The following is a 17,012-nucleotide window of genomic DNA, read 5'->3' on the forward strand; positions in this document are numbered from 1 at the left end:
AAAGTTCCTAACTGTCAGGGTGGTCAAACGCTGGAATAAATTGCCTAGGGAGGTTGTGGAATCCCCATCTCTGGAGATATTGAAGAGTAGGTTAGATAAATGTCTATCAGGGATGGTCTAGACAGTATTTGGTCCTGCCATGAGGGCAGGGGACTGGACTCGATGACCTCTCGAGGTCCTTTCCAGTCCTAGTATTCTATGATTCTATGATTATAGGCCTGAGCGGCCCACTAGCTGCCTGGCTGCGTATGAAGGGTGGGCTGAGCTAAATTTCCCATGCCCCCTTTGCATGGGAGTGTACCATGCTATGGGCCCTTGGAGAACCACACCCAATTCACACACGGCGCGTTTCACCAGTCATTCTCCAAGCCCTTTACAAAGGAGATCCATCAGTACAACTAACAGCACAGTGAAGTCCAAGAGAATACGAAGGCAAAGACAGCCTGCTCCTCAGAGGGGTGGGTCATACACCAAACATGCTACAGCCCCCACAATCTGTCACCAACCCCCCTTTTCTTATTGCCCCTCGTTTCCGTGCTGGGAGCCGACCGAATCCTGTCAGGATTCTCTGTGTGTGTGCATGGGCTGTCGCTTATCCATATATCAAAGATATTTGTCTCCATCGAGCATTTAATGCTACCAGTAAAAATATAATGGGAGGAAAATGTAGTGTCTCGTGAGGAAGAATGAATAATCTGTGTGAAATATTGAGCCTGTAAAAGCCGCATCTTTCCTTCTGAGTGGAGTGCTGGTATTTCTGACATTCATTTCCATAAATCAACGATGAAAAGTGTAACAATAACGAAGGCCGACTTCTGTTGCTACAGGAGGGACCAGTAAACACCTTCCAAATGGGTTGGGGTCCTGGGGACTGGCGTTGTCACTCATTCTCACGTGAATGAGCTTCACTCATGCGGGGAGGCCCAGGGATTGGGTCGCACCGGCAAGTTCCGAGGAGAGACAATTGGAAAACCAGTTTGAAAACGTCGTGATGCTTTTAAAAAAAATACTTTGCTGTTTTTTTCAAAATGTCGATGCTATTGAAATGTGACAGCCAATTCGAGCTGGTCAAAGAATAGGCCAAAAAAAAAAAAAGATGACATTTTTCATTGGGTAGGGAAGGGGAAAATTTCCAATGAAAAATGTTGACAAACCACATTTCAAATATTTTCTGCAGCTCGGGTTCTAAGCCTGGAGCAATGGACAGAGACCCACATGACCTGAAGTCCATTCCTGGCCCTGGCATTGGGCTACTGACTTTGAGCAAGTCACTTTCCCTGCTCTGTGCGTCAGTTTCTCCATCTATAACTGAACTTCTTCGTGAAGCACATTGAGATCTATGGCTGCAATAAAGAAATAGGCTCGCAGTGAAAGTCGGAAATCTGGTTCTCATTGCTACTGGCCTAAGGAGAGACAGACTTTTCTGCAAAAACAAGTAGTCCTGAAGCACCTTAGAGACTAACAAAAATATATAAATAGTATCATGAGCTTTTGTGGGCAAAATTGCTCATCTGAGGAAGTGGGATTTGCCCACAAAAGCTCACGATACTTTATGCATTTTTGATACTCTCTAAGGTGCCCCAGGACTTCTTGTTTTTAAAGTTACAAACTAACACGGCTGCCCTTCTGAGACTTCTGTAGTACATCTTCTGTCATGACGTTGATAGGGCTTATTTACTTATGTCTTGGGGAGAGATGGGATCTTTTAGTAGTTGGTGCTGGCCTTTTTACCACTTCTCCAGTCTTACATGGAAGTGAGTGTCTTGTTTACTCTGACCCAGTGTTATTCAAAGGGGCTCGTCCTACACTATAAGAAACCCCCTGCACATCAGGAACTAATTTTATACTAGTTTTATACGGGAAGGTGTTTACTATCAGAGCCACTTATTTTAAACTAGCCAATAACCCGTTCATACAAGGGGATTTTTCAGGACTCTCCTCCATGTCTGTCTGTCTGTCTCTCTCTCTCTCTCTCTCTCCTCCTGCCTCCCCCTTCTCTCTCTCAGCTCTCCTCCCCCTCCTGCCTCTCACTCTCCCTTTCTCTTCTCCTCCCCCTCCTGCCTCTCACTCTCCCTTTCTCTTCTCCTCCCCCTCCTGCCTCTCACTCTCCCTTTCTCTTCTCCTCCCCCTCCTGCCTCTCACTCTCTCTTTCTCTTCTCCTCCCCCTCCTGCCTCTCACTCTCCCTTTCTCTTCTCCTCCCCCTCCTGCCTCTCACTCTCCCTTTCTCTTCTCCTCCCCCTCCTGCCTCTCACTCTCTCTTTCTCCTCTCCTCCCCCTCCTGCCTCTCACTCTCCCTTTCTCTTCTCCTCCCCCTCCTGCCTCTCACTCTCCCTTTCTCTTCTCCTCCCCCTCCTGCCTCTCACTCTCCCTTTCTCTTCTCCTCCCCCTCCTGCCTCTCACTCTCCCTTTCTCTTCTCCTCCCCCTCCTGCCTCTCACTCTCTCTTTCTCTTCTCCTCCCCCTCCTGCCTCTCATTTGGCCAGGCCCCACCCCCTGGCCATGTAGGTCACCGCCCTTCCCCTTCCCTTCCCGCCGTGGTGCTCAGCTGAGGGCTGCATGTTCAGCCAGGCCACGGCAGGGGAGCAAGCGGCGGCAAGCAGACGTTTGGGGTCCATGCTCCCCATGCGGCACTGACCCCAAACGGCCACTTGCCGCCGCTTGCTCCCCTGCCGCGGACCAGCTGAGCAGCGCAGCACTCAGCCAAGTGCCACGGCAGGAGGCAAGAGCGCCCCCCAGAGGCGTTACAGCGTTACAAACTCACAGACATTGGGCTACTATATATATGATGGGAAGCAAATGTATATTTCTAGTCCGAATTTAAAAAATAAAGATCCAAGACAATGCAGTAGCTTTTATGAAGGACGTTGCAGTATGTATGTGTAGAGCCCTGTGTGGATACAAAATTTGTATCGGTATCTGTAAAAATGAGCTGCGGATATCTGCATCTACATCTGCACATGCAGATACCCATAGATATAAAGTGGATATCTGCAGATGTGCAGGGTTCGAGATACAAACTTTGGATCTGCATCCGCAAAAATGAGCCGCGGATATACTCATATACATCCGCCGATATGGATACCTGCGGTTATAAAGTAGATAACCACAGATTTGCAGGGCTCTACGTATGTGTCTGACTGGCGGAACCACTTACCTATGGAAGCATAAGAGACCATTTAATTTTCCATGTAACCATGCACTTTGTGTGAGAGAGTCACGTTTACTGGTGAAACTGCACCGATCAAGTATGGGATATGCCAGTGTCCCAACGTCAAGGCAAAATGTTTGCATGTTCCATCAATTCAATTTTGAATTACTCATCCCTGCATGTTTACAGCATATAGGCATGATCCTTGGGGCACGCGTCGCTATTATTGCATACACTATGCGGATCTTGCAAAAAATAAAACCCACAAAGCCCCTAATTAGGGAGCAGCTGTCTCAGTTCTAGGAGATCAAGACAAGAAGTTCTTATACTGGGGGAAGGGCCGTGCTAAGCTCTGAGTGGAATCCCAAGCCATAGGTGGTGCCCTTAGAGATCTGGTGAGCTCAGCTTCTAGTGTTCAGGTCTTGTCCAAACAGAGTTTCAATTGTAATGTCCAGAACTCCTTGTCTCAGAGCATCCTAAATGAAACTAAATGGGAAGCAAATAACTAAATCCTCTGCAAATTAAAAACTCTAAACCAGGCGTGGGGAACCTAAGGCCCAGACCTGGATTTGGCCACTGGCTTGTCTGCTCCGGCCCCCAAGACTCAGGGCTTCCTGCCTGAGCCCTCTGGTGTGCAAGGGGAATGTGGGTCAGTGTGACGGACCAGGCCAGGTCTGGGTACCGCTGAGGGCGTCCGCTCAGGGCAAATTGCTCAAAACCAGGGATGCTTATAGCCCTAGACTGGAGAGCTTTCCCAAACAAGTCACAAACCAGTCACACCGAGCGCTTCAGCTGCCAATCCAGCCAGCAGAAAGCCTCATGAGCAAAACCCCTCAGGCACTCCAGCTCTCCCTGTGCCACAATCAGCCCCACGCCTTACACACAGGTGAGGGGTTATAGAACCCAATCTCACCTACCCCGAATGGGTTCTCCCAGTCCCAAAGAACCAGCCACAATTCCCAGTCAATTTACCCTTTAGATCCTACCCACAAGAGCACGCTGGGCCAATCCTTTAGAATCTAAAATCGAAAGGTTTATTCATAAAAGAAAGAAACGGTTGAGAGTCAGGTTGTGAAGGAGAATACATCACATACATCACCCAGTTCTTGATGCAGGCTCTCAACAGAGATGTTACAAATTGCTATCTTAAAAGTCTCTGATGTACATCCTATGTCAGGATGGGTCCACAATTCTTCCCAGCTCTCTGTTCTGCCTCATGGCACTTTATATCCATTCCTGGTACCTTCCAAGCGGGAGCGGGTCACATGGTCAAGTGACCTACCTCTGTGTCCCATGCCAGTAGCCATTAGATACTGGTTTGACTGGTTTGCCCATTTCCAGACGCATTCCTCGGGTGTGTATTGGGCACCTGGAGAGCCATTGGCCTTGGGGCCGTGCTGGTTAGCATGGTCATTCATTGGACATTCCTTCCTTACAGCAGGCAGTCTGGGCAGAGAATAGTCACAATACCAGCACAGAGTCCATATTCATAACCCCTCATACAGACGACATACAAGTACATGAGTAGCATACATAGAATCAGTAGAACATAAGCTTTCATTGGACACCTCACATGGCCCCTTTTGTACAGACTTTGGGGGAACACCTCCCCCCCCATGTGTGCTGCAGTGATCTGGCTGCTCCCCCTAAATCCAATAATAATAATGTGACAGTCAGTGGGGTTTGGGGTTTTTTTTTTTTTTTTTTGCTTCTCATTTATGTGTGGCCCCCAACTGATTTTTCTGTGGGTCAGTGGCCCCCGACCAAAAAAAGGTCCCCCACCCCTACTCTAGACCTTATTCTCCAAAGCTTTGGCCTTTCTGCTCGCATTTGTATTCACTGGGCACAGGTGCAAACAGCTGCCAGCACTGAGAGTGAGCAGTGGGAATTACACCCACTTTGCACACCTGTAAAACAGAGCAAAAGGTGAGATTTGGGCCCCTAAGAACCATCATGGGCCAGATCCTGCAACATCTGGTGTAAATCAGGTGTCACAGTCGCTCCGTGGAAACCTGCAAGGAGCTGGAGTGAGCTCAGAATCTGGTCTTTTAAGTGCAAGGAAAGTGCTTCCCCATTTTTCTCTCCTCTGTTTCCCACATTCCCTTTTTCTTTTCCCTGAAGAAGCTGCTGATTATAATTACAGGGCAGGCTGAGATGGCAGCTCAGCAGAGCAGGACTTTCTATTTTTGTGCTTTGTGCATTGTCACATGAAATTACACGGATTATTTGTTGTTGATGCATTGAATATATTTGATATTGAAATCCAGCCATGTTTACAGTGGACCGAGGGTCTGTGTCAGGAGGAGAGAGACTGTTGTGGGGTTTTCTTTTAATATAATGTGGTGATTTTTTTTGTAATTCTTTTTTCTTTTCGAACTAGGCAGTTGAAAAATAAATCAGCGCTACCGTGAAGGGCCCGTTTCTGGTGAGTAGCAACTTGCTCCTTTAGTCCCACTGAGATTAACCTTTCGGGTTCTGATGTGCCTAATAGGATTTGGCTAGTGCTGATCTAGCGTCAAGGGGGAACGTGGCTCATCTTTTGTATTGTCACGTGTCATTTCCGACTCCGGGATAATTCCAAGCATGTTGTCCAACCCACGATCCCTTCTCAGGTCCCCCCATAAACTTCCAAAGGGCCTTTAATCTCCAGTCTGCCCTCAATTGGATTCCCTTGGCCGGGGAATTCATGTGCCTGTAGCACAAACAGCTGCCAAGGCGCGTAACCTGCCCAGTGCCGACCAGGACCCTGGACCCAAACAGGACATCTGCAAGGCTGTCTAGGCCAGGGAGACCAGTGGCGATCCGATAAGCCTCGGCCGTGCAAGCTGAAAGCTGCCTGTGGGGCGGTCGCCTGATTTATTTACAAAGAACCTCACCGAGTATGGCAAATGCACAGGAGGCTGGATCGTTGGTGTCCCTTCCTTCCAGCTCCTTCCCTCGTTCGGGGCATCCCCACTGCCTGTGCACATCTGGCCAGCTCCCTCCAACGTCTGCCCTGCAGAAGGATTGTCCAGCCCCTGACCGAGGTACACGCGGGTGAGCAGGAATAAGAGGAAGGGGGTGATGGGTTCCCACCATTCCTGGGGAGTGGTGTGCAGAGAACAGTGAAGGGTGAATGCTGTACGTTCCTAAGTGGTGACTGGCAGGGGGTAGGATATACCCACACTGAAACAACTCCTGTCTCTTGGTCCAGCTCGTTTGCCAGCTGCCCTCCTCTTTCAGCGCTTCCTAAAGCTGTAACCGCCTACCCAACACCAACACCAGCAGAAACGCCCAGGGCTAATTTATGGGCACAGCTGAGCCAGGGATGCTACGTGAGGCTTAGTCTTTAGCCTGTGGCGAGACCATGTGTCCAGGAGACCGGCGGCTGTTCAAAGAATGGATGATGTGAAGGGCTGAGACAGAACAAAGCTTTTAAAGCTCCCTCCAACTTTGGGAATAACGCTGCATGAACCACCTGAAATGCTTCCGACCCGCCGGTGCTCAGAGCACATAGAAGTCGTGGCCCCGGGACAGACGGCTTTCATGAAAACAAACGTTAATGCTAATGAAGCTGGAAAACGTCCCAGATTTCGAGAGGGAGCGTGTTTGCTTGGATAATCAGTCAGATCGCCGATGCCCGGCTTGGGAAGGCAGCTTGCCTGCTCACAAGCAGGTGATTTTACAACTGCAGCAACTCTGCCAAAGCCCACGCTTACTCCCTGGCTAGAGCAGGCAGGTTCCCTTCAGCCTCTAGTCCAGCGCCTGGAGCGGCGTAAATTTCAGCGACTCCAAGCGAGGTGGCTTCTCCGCTGGGCAAACGTTCTCTAGCCGAATCGATCTCAGGAAATTCTTCCAGCCTGTCTCCCTAAATCCTCGCTCACTTCATTCGTCCCACTGCTGCTGGAGGATGATAATCAACCTGTTTTCTGCAACAGCAAGCGCGCACAGCTGTGCAGGGGCTGGGAAGAGAGGACGGGGTTTAATCAGCGCGTCCCCGGGACCTCAGCTGGTAGAACTCATCAGAGATCCATTGCTTCCACAGCGCTTTGCCAGTCTGCACCTGCTAATCATGGGGCCTGTAGATTTTCCCTTCCTTGCCGCCACATCCCCAGCTCTTCTCCTTCACATCCATCTCCAGGGCCAGCCCCAGAGCCGTGACTATCAGCTAAGAGCTGTGGAGTAAATAGACATGATTATCCTCACGGGAGGGGAACGTTATTCTTTCTTTTCTTAAAAAGAAATACAGTTAAAAATCACATGCGGGATACGCAGAGCTTGCCTGGAAATTTCAGGTCTCAGGCCCCATGTGATGGGAGACCATGGGATAGCTCCGTGCTGTTCTGCGTCTGTGAGGTGACTTTTGGAATCAGGACGTCATGAGCGCCGAGTCCCGGCTGGCAGTTCGGACCCCCATTGGTCCTGCAGTTAAGTCTCTTTGAGCAGCCTCCCCAAAAGGCTTTGTAACTCTTTGTGATGGGACAGAAGATCTGTAGGGCTGGGACCACGGACGGGAGACGAGGTGGCGAGACAAGCATTCATCAATGAAGAGGAAAACTGGCCTGCAACTTGGTGACACTGTGATGTTGTTACTGTTCCATTCACAGCACCATGCTATGCTGACTCCTCTTTGGATGGTGGACCGTGCCCTACAGCATGGTTTTATCGCCAGCGGTGTGAATGACTCTCTCAAAACCTGGACTCTTTTCCCATCTTTCTCCCATACTTCTCACTCTCATTCTTACTTGTTCCTAGAGGACACAGCCGAAATCAGGGCCCTATTGTGCGAGGAACTGTACGCACGGTGGCTGTGTCTAGACTGGCAAGTTTTTCCGCAAATGTTTTTGCAGAAAAACTTGCCAGCTGTCTACACTGGCCGCTTGAATTTCCACAAGAACACTGACGATCTCATGTAAGATTGTCAGTGTTCTTGCAGAAATACTATGCTGCTCCCGTTCGGGCAAAAGCCCTCTTGCGCAAATCATTTGCACAAGAGGGCCAGTGTAGACAGTGTAAATCAGCCACTTTTCCGGAAAAACTTGCCAGCTGTCTACACTGGCCGCTTGAATTTCCGCAAAAGCACTGACTTCCTACTGTAAGAAATCAGTGCTTTTTGCGGAAGTACTATGCTGCTCCTGTTCAGGCAAAAGTCCCTTTTGCGCAAAACTTTTGTGCAAAAGGGCCAGTGTAGACAGCTGAGATTTGTTTTCCGCAAAAAAGCCCCGATGGCGAAAATGGTGATCGGGGCTTTTTTGCGCAAAAGCGCATCTAGATTGGCCACGGATGCTTTTCCACAAAAAGTGCTTTTGCGGAAAAGTGTCTGTGCCAATCTAGACGCTCTGTTCCGAAAATGCTTTTAACTGAAAACTTTTCCGTGAAAAGCATTTCCAGAAAATCATGCCAGTCTAGACGTAGCCCCAAAGAGCTTTTGGTGGACACCAGACCCTGTTCAGCCCTTGCCTACATGGCTGTACCTCCCGGCTCTTCCCTGAAACGGAGCTGTGTTTTCTCCAGCCAAGGCTGAACTGAAGCAAAGGTCTTGAGGGCTCAGGCACTAATACACCCCAACGACAAGTCTGGGGGGTCCGTTGTGAATATGTTGCTCATTCAGTTGGTACGTAAGAACAGGCCTGCTGACCTGCTGGCTCAAAAGGAGCAATTACCCAGAAGCCAGGAAAAGGAGGCAATTTTATAAGGCCTGGTGGCTGCCCCAGTAGCTCTGCCAAAAAGCGTCTCTTGATTAAAAAACAATTAATAGTCTAGCAGCACTTTAAAGACTAACAAAACATGTAGATGGGATCATGAGCTTTTGTGGGCACAGCCCACTTCCTCAGAAAACTAGAGTATTAGAAGTCCAGATCCAAGAATTCCAACTTCTAATACTCCAGTCCTCTGAGGAAGTGGGTTGTACCCAGGAAAGCTCATGATACCATGATAAGTTTTTCCTGTTACAGACACTTTGCCAAAAGATCAATGCCCACAAGATATTAGACAGGATCACAAAGAAAAAACAGTTTCTTGCCATTTCAACCAGAAAGGACACTGTCTCAACGACTTAATCACCTGCATCCTGCTTCAGAAGCCTTTTAAATCTGCACTTGAAAGGGAATCCTCTGAACTGTCATTCATGCTAAAATTCGACACTCTACGCTTGAGTCTCAACAAAGACTCTGGCTATCTCACCCATTACAAAGATAGCTTCCCCAGTTATCATCTCTAATACCATTAGCTCACAGACATCTACCTTCCCCCCCCGACCCCCCCTCTGTTCTGAAATTTGATTTGTTCTTGTCATATGTGTTCATCATTTTTTTTAACTGTATCCTTTGGTATATATGGTTGTGACAATTTTCTTCCACTATTTGATCTGAGGAAGTGGGTCTGGCCCACGAAAGCTCATCATCTAATAAACCATCTTGTTAGTCTTTAAAGTGCTACATAGAATCATAGAATCATAGGACTGGAAGGGACCTCGAGAGGTCATCGAGTCCAGCCCCCCGTCCTCAAGGCAGGACCAAGCTCCGTCTACACCATCCCTGACAGATGTCTATCTAACCTGTTCTTAAATATCTCCAGAGAGGGAGATTCCACCACCTCCCTTGGCAATTTATTCCAATATTTGAGTCCTCTGTACATAGTCCTGTATTTTGTTTCCTCTAAAACTCGTGAGTAAAAGGCGCTTTGGATACGCCCTATGTAGGTTCTGGGGCAGGGTTGCTTGGCCCCAGAGCGTGCCGGGGGCATATCCAGAGCATCTTTCAATCAAGAGATGCTGCTGTGATTTTCTCCAGAGCAGGGTTGAGTCCTGGGAAGGGGCGGGGGGGGGGGGGAGGAAAAGAGGAGGTTGGTCTGGCCGGGGAGGTATGTCTCCTCTTCCTGGAGCCCTGAATTTCCGTCGGTGAGATATTCATACTGTCCTGTAGGCACTGCCTTATTGTAGCATCTTAAAGACCCGTCCTGGACCAGAGCCCCATTGTGCTAAATGCAGCACAAAGACAGAACAAAAGATGTTCCCCGCTCCTACAGCATATAAGTACCTGAGATGGGAGACAGCAGGTGGCTACAGACACAGGGGGAATATAAAGAAACAATCGGTCCGCATGCTGGGCCGTGGTGTCAACCCCGTAGCCGCCTCGCCGCAGCCAAGTTCTGTAGGCATCGCGGCAGAGGTGAGTCCTGGGGACAGATTTGCTATAAAGAACCTTCCTGCAAATAAACACGGACGCAGTGTTCTGTCAAATGGCAAGCGTCAGGATAAGGAAAATGGGCACTCAGCGATTGGCCGTAAAACGGCTGGAAAAGATGCTCCACAATGAGGTGGAATTAGATGAAATTCTAGCCACTCAGAATACATTATCCCTGCAGCATGTTCTCGAAATCGCTCTCTGAATTGCAGAGTAATTTGCTCTTAGCCTAGGCTGCCTTATTTTTTCCTCACTAGTAATCATGTGGGAGCTCGTTTCTCACTTATCTTACTCCCAAAGGAAATATTTTGCGACGGGACAATGGGGATGTGTCACCATGACGTTAGGGGTCATTCTGGCAGCGGGGATAATATGCAGTTTCCCAATTGCCTGCCTGTAATCACTGCGCTAAACTCCTTCTGGAGGACTGGCGTGTTCTTTAACCCTTTCCAAAATCATTAACGTGCCCAGTATTCATTTCCCACAGCCATAAGAACGGCCACCTTGGGTCAGACCAAAGGTCCATCCAGCCCAGTGCCCTGTCTGCCGACCATGGCCAATACCAAATACCCCAGAGGGAGTGAACAGAACCGGGAATCCATTCCCAACCTCTGACAAACAGAGGCCAGGGCACCACTCCTACCCATCCTGGCTAATAAGTATTAATGGATCTAAGCTCCATGAATGTATCTAGTTCTTTTTTGAACCCTGTGAAAATCCTCGTCTTCAACGTCTTCTGGCAAGGAGTTCCACTGGTTAATGCTGCGCTGTGTAAAGAAATATTTCCTTTTGTTTGTTTTAAACCAGCTGCCTATTAAGCCATGGACCAGAGTTGGCAGCAGAGCAAGCTACATAGATCTGCCCAGCGAGAATCCGTTTGAAATACATTCTTAGCACTTTGAGACGGTCAGGTGTGGGGAATGAATTGTGGGTTATGGGTTTTCTCCCTTTAGGTCATCAGTTCAAGTTCATCCCGGATCAATGATGGGTGGACTTGCATTCGTTGGTAGCCTCGGCAGAAAGGGAAAAAATGCAATGCATTGGGAAAGCAATATGTTCTCTCCTGAAGTTATGTTGGCAATTCACTTTGGAAGAAAATGTCCATGCTTTGTGAGTAGAGGACTTTAAATTGATGGCTCTACATTCTAGCCTTCTTCATGAGCATTATCAATTCATTTTAAAAATAATTAAACCCTGGGGATTGATTCTCCCCTGCCTTGCCCTTTGTACTGTGCAAAGCGCTGCCAAATCAGGAAAGTAGTAACTTACACACTCTTTGCATGGGTCTCTGATTGCACAAGGTACAAGACAGTGGACTATCTGACCCTGGTGTTTTAAAAACCAAACTAAACCCATGACCCTTCATGTCATAGACTCATACCAGCATTTCACACATTGCATACATTTGTATAGAAATAAAATACTTTATGATGAATAGAGTTGCTTAAAAAGAAATTCCATCCACACATCCTTCTTTTCCCCCAGAAAAAGGCTTTTTAACCAAATGGAAACAAACACAAAATATTTTTCTCCAGAATGTTCAGGCTTTCATGGAACAAAGCAAATCCTAAATAGTGATTTTGATAAAAAACAAATTTCAGCAAAAATGAGTCTTTAAAACGCTGTGGATGTTATTTGTGAATGGAGGGAAAATGTTATTTCCCTACCAATTCTATGAGTTGATGCGCTGCTCTAGCAAAGATTTATAAGTAATAGTGCCATCAGTTCTAGTGGAACTACTCACAGACTTAAAAGTTAAGCATGTGTGTTTCTTTTTGTCGAATTGAGACACAAGGAAAAAACCCTGTGTGTCTGCCATTCATACATATCAAAACGCTTTTATCATTTTATGTCTCACTTTAGTGACTTTTATGCTACTGTGTCTCTCTATGCAGGTTGGTCACCAATCCCAGCTAATTTTGCCGATGTCCTCCATTAAAAACCCATCAAAAACAGGTTGAATAAAAGTGAGGAAAAGGTATATGTCGGGGGAAAGGGCAGGACAATTTAGAAATACTTTGTCCTTATTTCTGGTGTAAATTTCAGAATCTGGTCTGACTCACAATTGACTTCAGTGGAGTAACACAGCTGTAAAACTGGGCCAGTCAAGTTAGGGAATGGTCCTTGTGACCATTGATAGCACCTAATCTTGAGATGCAGGTCCAGGTCTGGTCCTAACCAATTGGCAGCGCCGGGCGACCACCCGGCTCACCCGTACGGTTGCCACATGGTTTAAAAAACAATACCGGACAAAAATTTGTCGAGCAAAAAAAAAGGGAGGGGGGATCAGGGAGTAACCAGGGAAACCCTGGGGCAGATTCAGGAGGTCGGGCTGGAAATGCAGTCGTGGGCCACACCGGCTCTGCGCAGGTCCTTCTGGTGGTTGAAATGATGGACTTGTGGAGACAGTGAAATCAGGTGCTATAGAAATAACAGAAACATGGAATTGTACTCATAAATGGAGTATGGGCAGCCCAGGAAAGAGAGCAATAACAGTAAAAATGTTGGAGTAGCACTGAATATTAATGAGGAGGTAGACTGTACAGAAATTAGAAGTGATGGAAGGGATAAAACGGACCCTGTCATAATTTTAATGAAGCCAATACTACCAGGAATTGTGTGATTGTGGGAGACTTTAATATCCCAGTCGTAGCTTGCAGGATAAGTGCAACTAATAACAGTAGGGCCCAGATATTCCTAGGTGTGTTTGCTGACAGATTTTGTCACCAAATAGTCCCCAGACCAACAAGAGGTGATGCCATTTGAGACTGAGTATTGATAAGTAGCAAAGCCCTCGCAGACCTGGCCATGGAGGACAGTCTTGGCTTGAGTGGCCTGGCGCTAATCCAGCTTAATCTAAATGGAAGGATAAACAAAAAGAGGTCGACAGCTCAGGTCCTTGTTTCCAAAAGGACAAACTTTAAAAGCGAAGGGGATTAGTTAGGGCCGTGGTCACCAACCAGTAGATCGCGATCTACTGGTAGATCTCAGGGGCTCTAAGAGTAGCTCTTGAGCCCTCTCTGAACTGCGCATCTGCACAGTACATTTACATTAGATTTCCTTATGTAATGTAGGCGGGGCTTCAAGGAAGGGGCGGGGCGGTAGATCTTCGCCTGTTCTGAGACTTAAAAAGTGATCTTGAGTGTAAAAAGGTTGGAGACCACTGAGTTAGGGCAATAGACTGGACTGCATAAGCGCAGGAAGTAGTGATGCGAAGGGGTGCTGGAACACCCCCAGGTTTCGCACCCAGCTTAGAATCCTAGAATCCTAGGTTGGAAGAGTCCAGCTCCCTGCCCAAGGCAATCTCCCTGCCCAACTCAATCATCCCAGCCAGGGCTTGGTCAAGCCAGGACTTTAAAGCCTCAAGGGTATAGCTACACTAGCCCCCTAGTTTGAACTAGGGAGGCTAATGTAGTCATTTGAACTTGCAAATGAAGCCCGGGATTTAAATATCCCGAGCTTCATTTGCATGTTCCTGGGCGCCGCCATTTTTTAAATGCTCGGTAGCTCGAACTACCTGCCCGCGGCTTCACGCGGCACAGACTAGGTAGTTCGAATTAACACTCTTAATTCGAACTACCGTTACTCCTCATTGCATCCCGGGCTTCATTTGCAAGTTCGAATGACTACATTAGCCTCCCTAGTTCGAACTAGGGTGGCAGTGTAGCCATATCCCTAGGGATGGAGAGTCCAGCACCTCCCTAGGGAACCCATCCCAGTGCTTCACCACCCGCCTAGGCTCCACTGTAACCGTCCTCCGGCTTCACCAGTCTAGGCCTGGTCGGCAGGAGGTCCCTGCCACCCATATTCTGAGGTCCTGCTGCCTCATGGCTTCTGCCGGCTCTTGGGGTCCTGTCACCCACTGCCCCCGCCACTGCGGGCTCTGCAGCCTACTCATGTTCAGACCACTGGTCCCGGAGCTTCCACTGCTACCCAGTGTCCTGCCGTCAACCTAAGGCTCTGCTCCTCGTCTTGGACCAGGGCTCAGCAACTGCCCTCTACTTGGGGCGATGAGGGACTAGGGTTGCCAAGTCTCCTGGACCGGACACCATCCCTCTAAGCCAGTCCGGTCCGGGAGAGTTGGCAGCTGAGAGAGGTGTCACTCAGCACCCTCACCCTAAGAATTGTTCCAGTGCCCCTGCTAGACTGAACAAAGATCTGACATGGAGGAGGCTTGAAATGACTGAATTGCAGAAACTCTCTGCAGCCTGCATCCCAAGCAAGGGGGAAAAGGTCCTCGGGAAGGGTTGCAGGCTGAACTGGACGAAGAACCGGTAGGACACAGAGAGCCAACGAGGAATGGAAGACGTGTGTGATCTTTGCAAGTCAGAAAGTGCAGGGGAAACGCGAGCACAGCCCAAAACCGCACCACAATGAGACTTGCTCAGGAAACAAAAACCAACAGCCAAAGGCTCTTGGGCTATCCAATTAACAAGAAACGAAGGGAAGGTGAAATGGGATTGGTACACACAGAGGCTGGGGGGAAGGTGAAAGATAATCTAGGAGTGGGCCACACCAAAATGATTACATAGCCTCAGTTTTTAGTAAGGGCAGTGAGGTGCTAGGCACAGAAGCAGGGCGGCGAATGGAAATGTGGATTTGGAAGTAGAAATTACCACATCTGAGGTGGGAATCAAACAGCCAAATGGGACAAATTGAGGGGTCTGAGTAATTTCCACCTGAGAATTTGAAAGGAACTGGCACTGCGTCTGGAGAATTACTAATATGGTCCTTTTTTTTTTTTTTTTAGACAAAGAGGAAAAGGTGATCCAGGAAACTACAGGCCTGTTAGCTTGACCGCAATTGTATTCAACATCTTTGAATATATTTTAAAGGTAAAATAGCTGAGGACATAGACTCTATAGAAGAAAATAGTAATTGGCCACTATGTTCCATGGTTCTACAAAAGGTAGATTTATAAAAGGTTAGGTCCGTCGATACTTATTAGCAAGGCTCGACAAACCGCGGCGAAATCCACGCGCCAGCCCCGCACCGCGCATGCACCAGACCCATACTGCGCATGCGCACGCTGCCAGTGAACGGGGCGACCGGCTGAAATTCACTCACCACGGGCGAGTAGATACTTGGATTTGTCAAGCCCTGCTTATTAGCCAGGATGGGTAGAGATGGGCTGTGTCCAGACTCAGGGGTTTTTTCGGGAAAAGTAGCCTTTTCCCGAAAAAACTTCCCCTGCGTCCAGACTCAAGCCGTGTTCTTTCGAAATTATTTCGAAAGAACGCGGCTTTTCTTTCGATGGCGGTAAACCTCGTTTCACGAGGAAGAACGCCTTCTTTCGAAAGTTCCTCTTTCGAAAGAAGGCGTTCTTCAATGTAAATAGGGCTTCCTCGAAAGAGAGCATCCAGACTCGCTGGGTGCTCTCTTTCGAAAAAGCGGCTTGCTCTTTCGAAAGATCCGCCTGCAGTCTAGACGCGATCTTTCGAAAGAGGCTCTTTCGAAAGAAGCCTGCAGTCTAGACATAGCCATGGTGTCCCTAGCCTCTGTTGTCAGAGGATGGAAAAGGATGTCAGGAGCGGGATCCCTTGATCACTGTTCTGTTCACTTCTTCTGGGGCACCTGGCACTGGCCACTGTCGGCAGACAGGGCACTGGGCAAGATGGACCTTTGGTCTGACCCAGTGTGGCCATTCTTATGATGCCAGACCAATATGATCTCTTTCTTTTGAGAAGATAACTGGGTTTTTTTAGACAAAGGAAATGCCGTAGATCTAATCTGCCTGGATTTCAGTAACGTTGAATAGTAATAGAGAGGTAGCCGTGTTAGTCTGATCTTGCTAAAACAAAAGGAAAAACTATGTAGCACTTTAAAGACTAACAAGATGGTTTAATAGGTGATGAGCTTTCGTGGGCCAGAAGTGGGTCTGGCCCACGGAAGCTCATCACCTATTAAACCATCTTGTTAATCTTTAAAGTGCTACATAGTTTTTCCTTTTGGATTTCAGTAAGGCATTTGATGCAGTTCCCCAGGAAAAATAATTAGTAAAACTGGAGAAGATGAGGATTAATATGGGAATTGGAAGGGGGTAAGAAACTGGTGAAAGGGGAGACTGAGTTTCTCATGGACTGGTCTTGGAAGCAATTTCATTTAACATTTTTGTTAATGACCTTGTCACAAAAAGAGAGCGTGAGCTAATACAATTTGCAGGTGACACAAGAGTGGGCAGAATTTCCAATATGGAGGAGGACTGCAATAGCAGATGAGTAGATTTGGATGACCTTGAAAATTGGCGTAATAGAAATGGGATGAATTTTAATCATTCAAAGGGTTATGCACATTTCAAAATAGTTATTTCGGGAGTTATGATTCCGAAATCATTTATTTCAAAATACCCTTCTACTCCCTTAGAAATGTGTGAAGACTGCGGTGTGAGGGGTACCCCCCTCACCCCTTGGTTACATTCAGCCCTTTGCAGGATCAGATCTATTGTAATATTTCCTTGCCATGTTTCCCACCTGCCTGTGCAGCAGGGACAGGGCTGATAATGATGGAGAATGGTCTCAGAGGGCTCGCTGTGTTAGTCTGTATTTTCAAAAACGAGGAGTCCTGTGGCACCTTAGAGACTCACAGATTGATTAGGCATCAGCTTTCCTGGGTAAAACCCACTTCATCAGATGCATTGGGAGCTGCCGCAGGTAGCAGGGGACGAGTCCAGGGCCTGCTGTCTCACTTCAGTGAGCATGTTC

At 47.9% G+C, this 17,012-nt stretch overlaps 1 long non-coding RNA gene across 1 annotated transcript in view; it reads left to right on the top strand.

The window, feature by feature from the left end:
* Positions 1-15,251, top strand: part of LOC149524478 (uncharacterized) — a 61,946-nt gene extending 46,695 nt beyond the window's left edge. The window contains exons 3-4 of the long non-coding RNA XR_016349335.1: positions 5,529-5,573; positions 15,062-15,251. This is a non-coding gene — a long non-coding RNA (uncharacterized LOC149524478). The remainder of the gene's footprint in view (positions 1-5,528; positions 5,574-15,061) is intronic.
* Positions 15,252-17,012: the final 1,761 nt, after the last annotated feature.

The sequence above is a fragment of the Pelodiscus sinensis genome, chromosome 4, assembly GCF_052426305.1.
Source record: "Pelodiscus sinensis isolate ZL-2025 chromosome 4, ASM5242630v1, whole genome shotgun sequence".
In the NCBI taxonomy this organism is placed as follows: Eukaryota; Metazoa; Chordata; order Testudines; family Trionychidae; genus Pelodiscus; species Pelodiscus sinensis.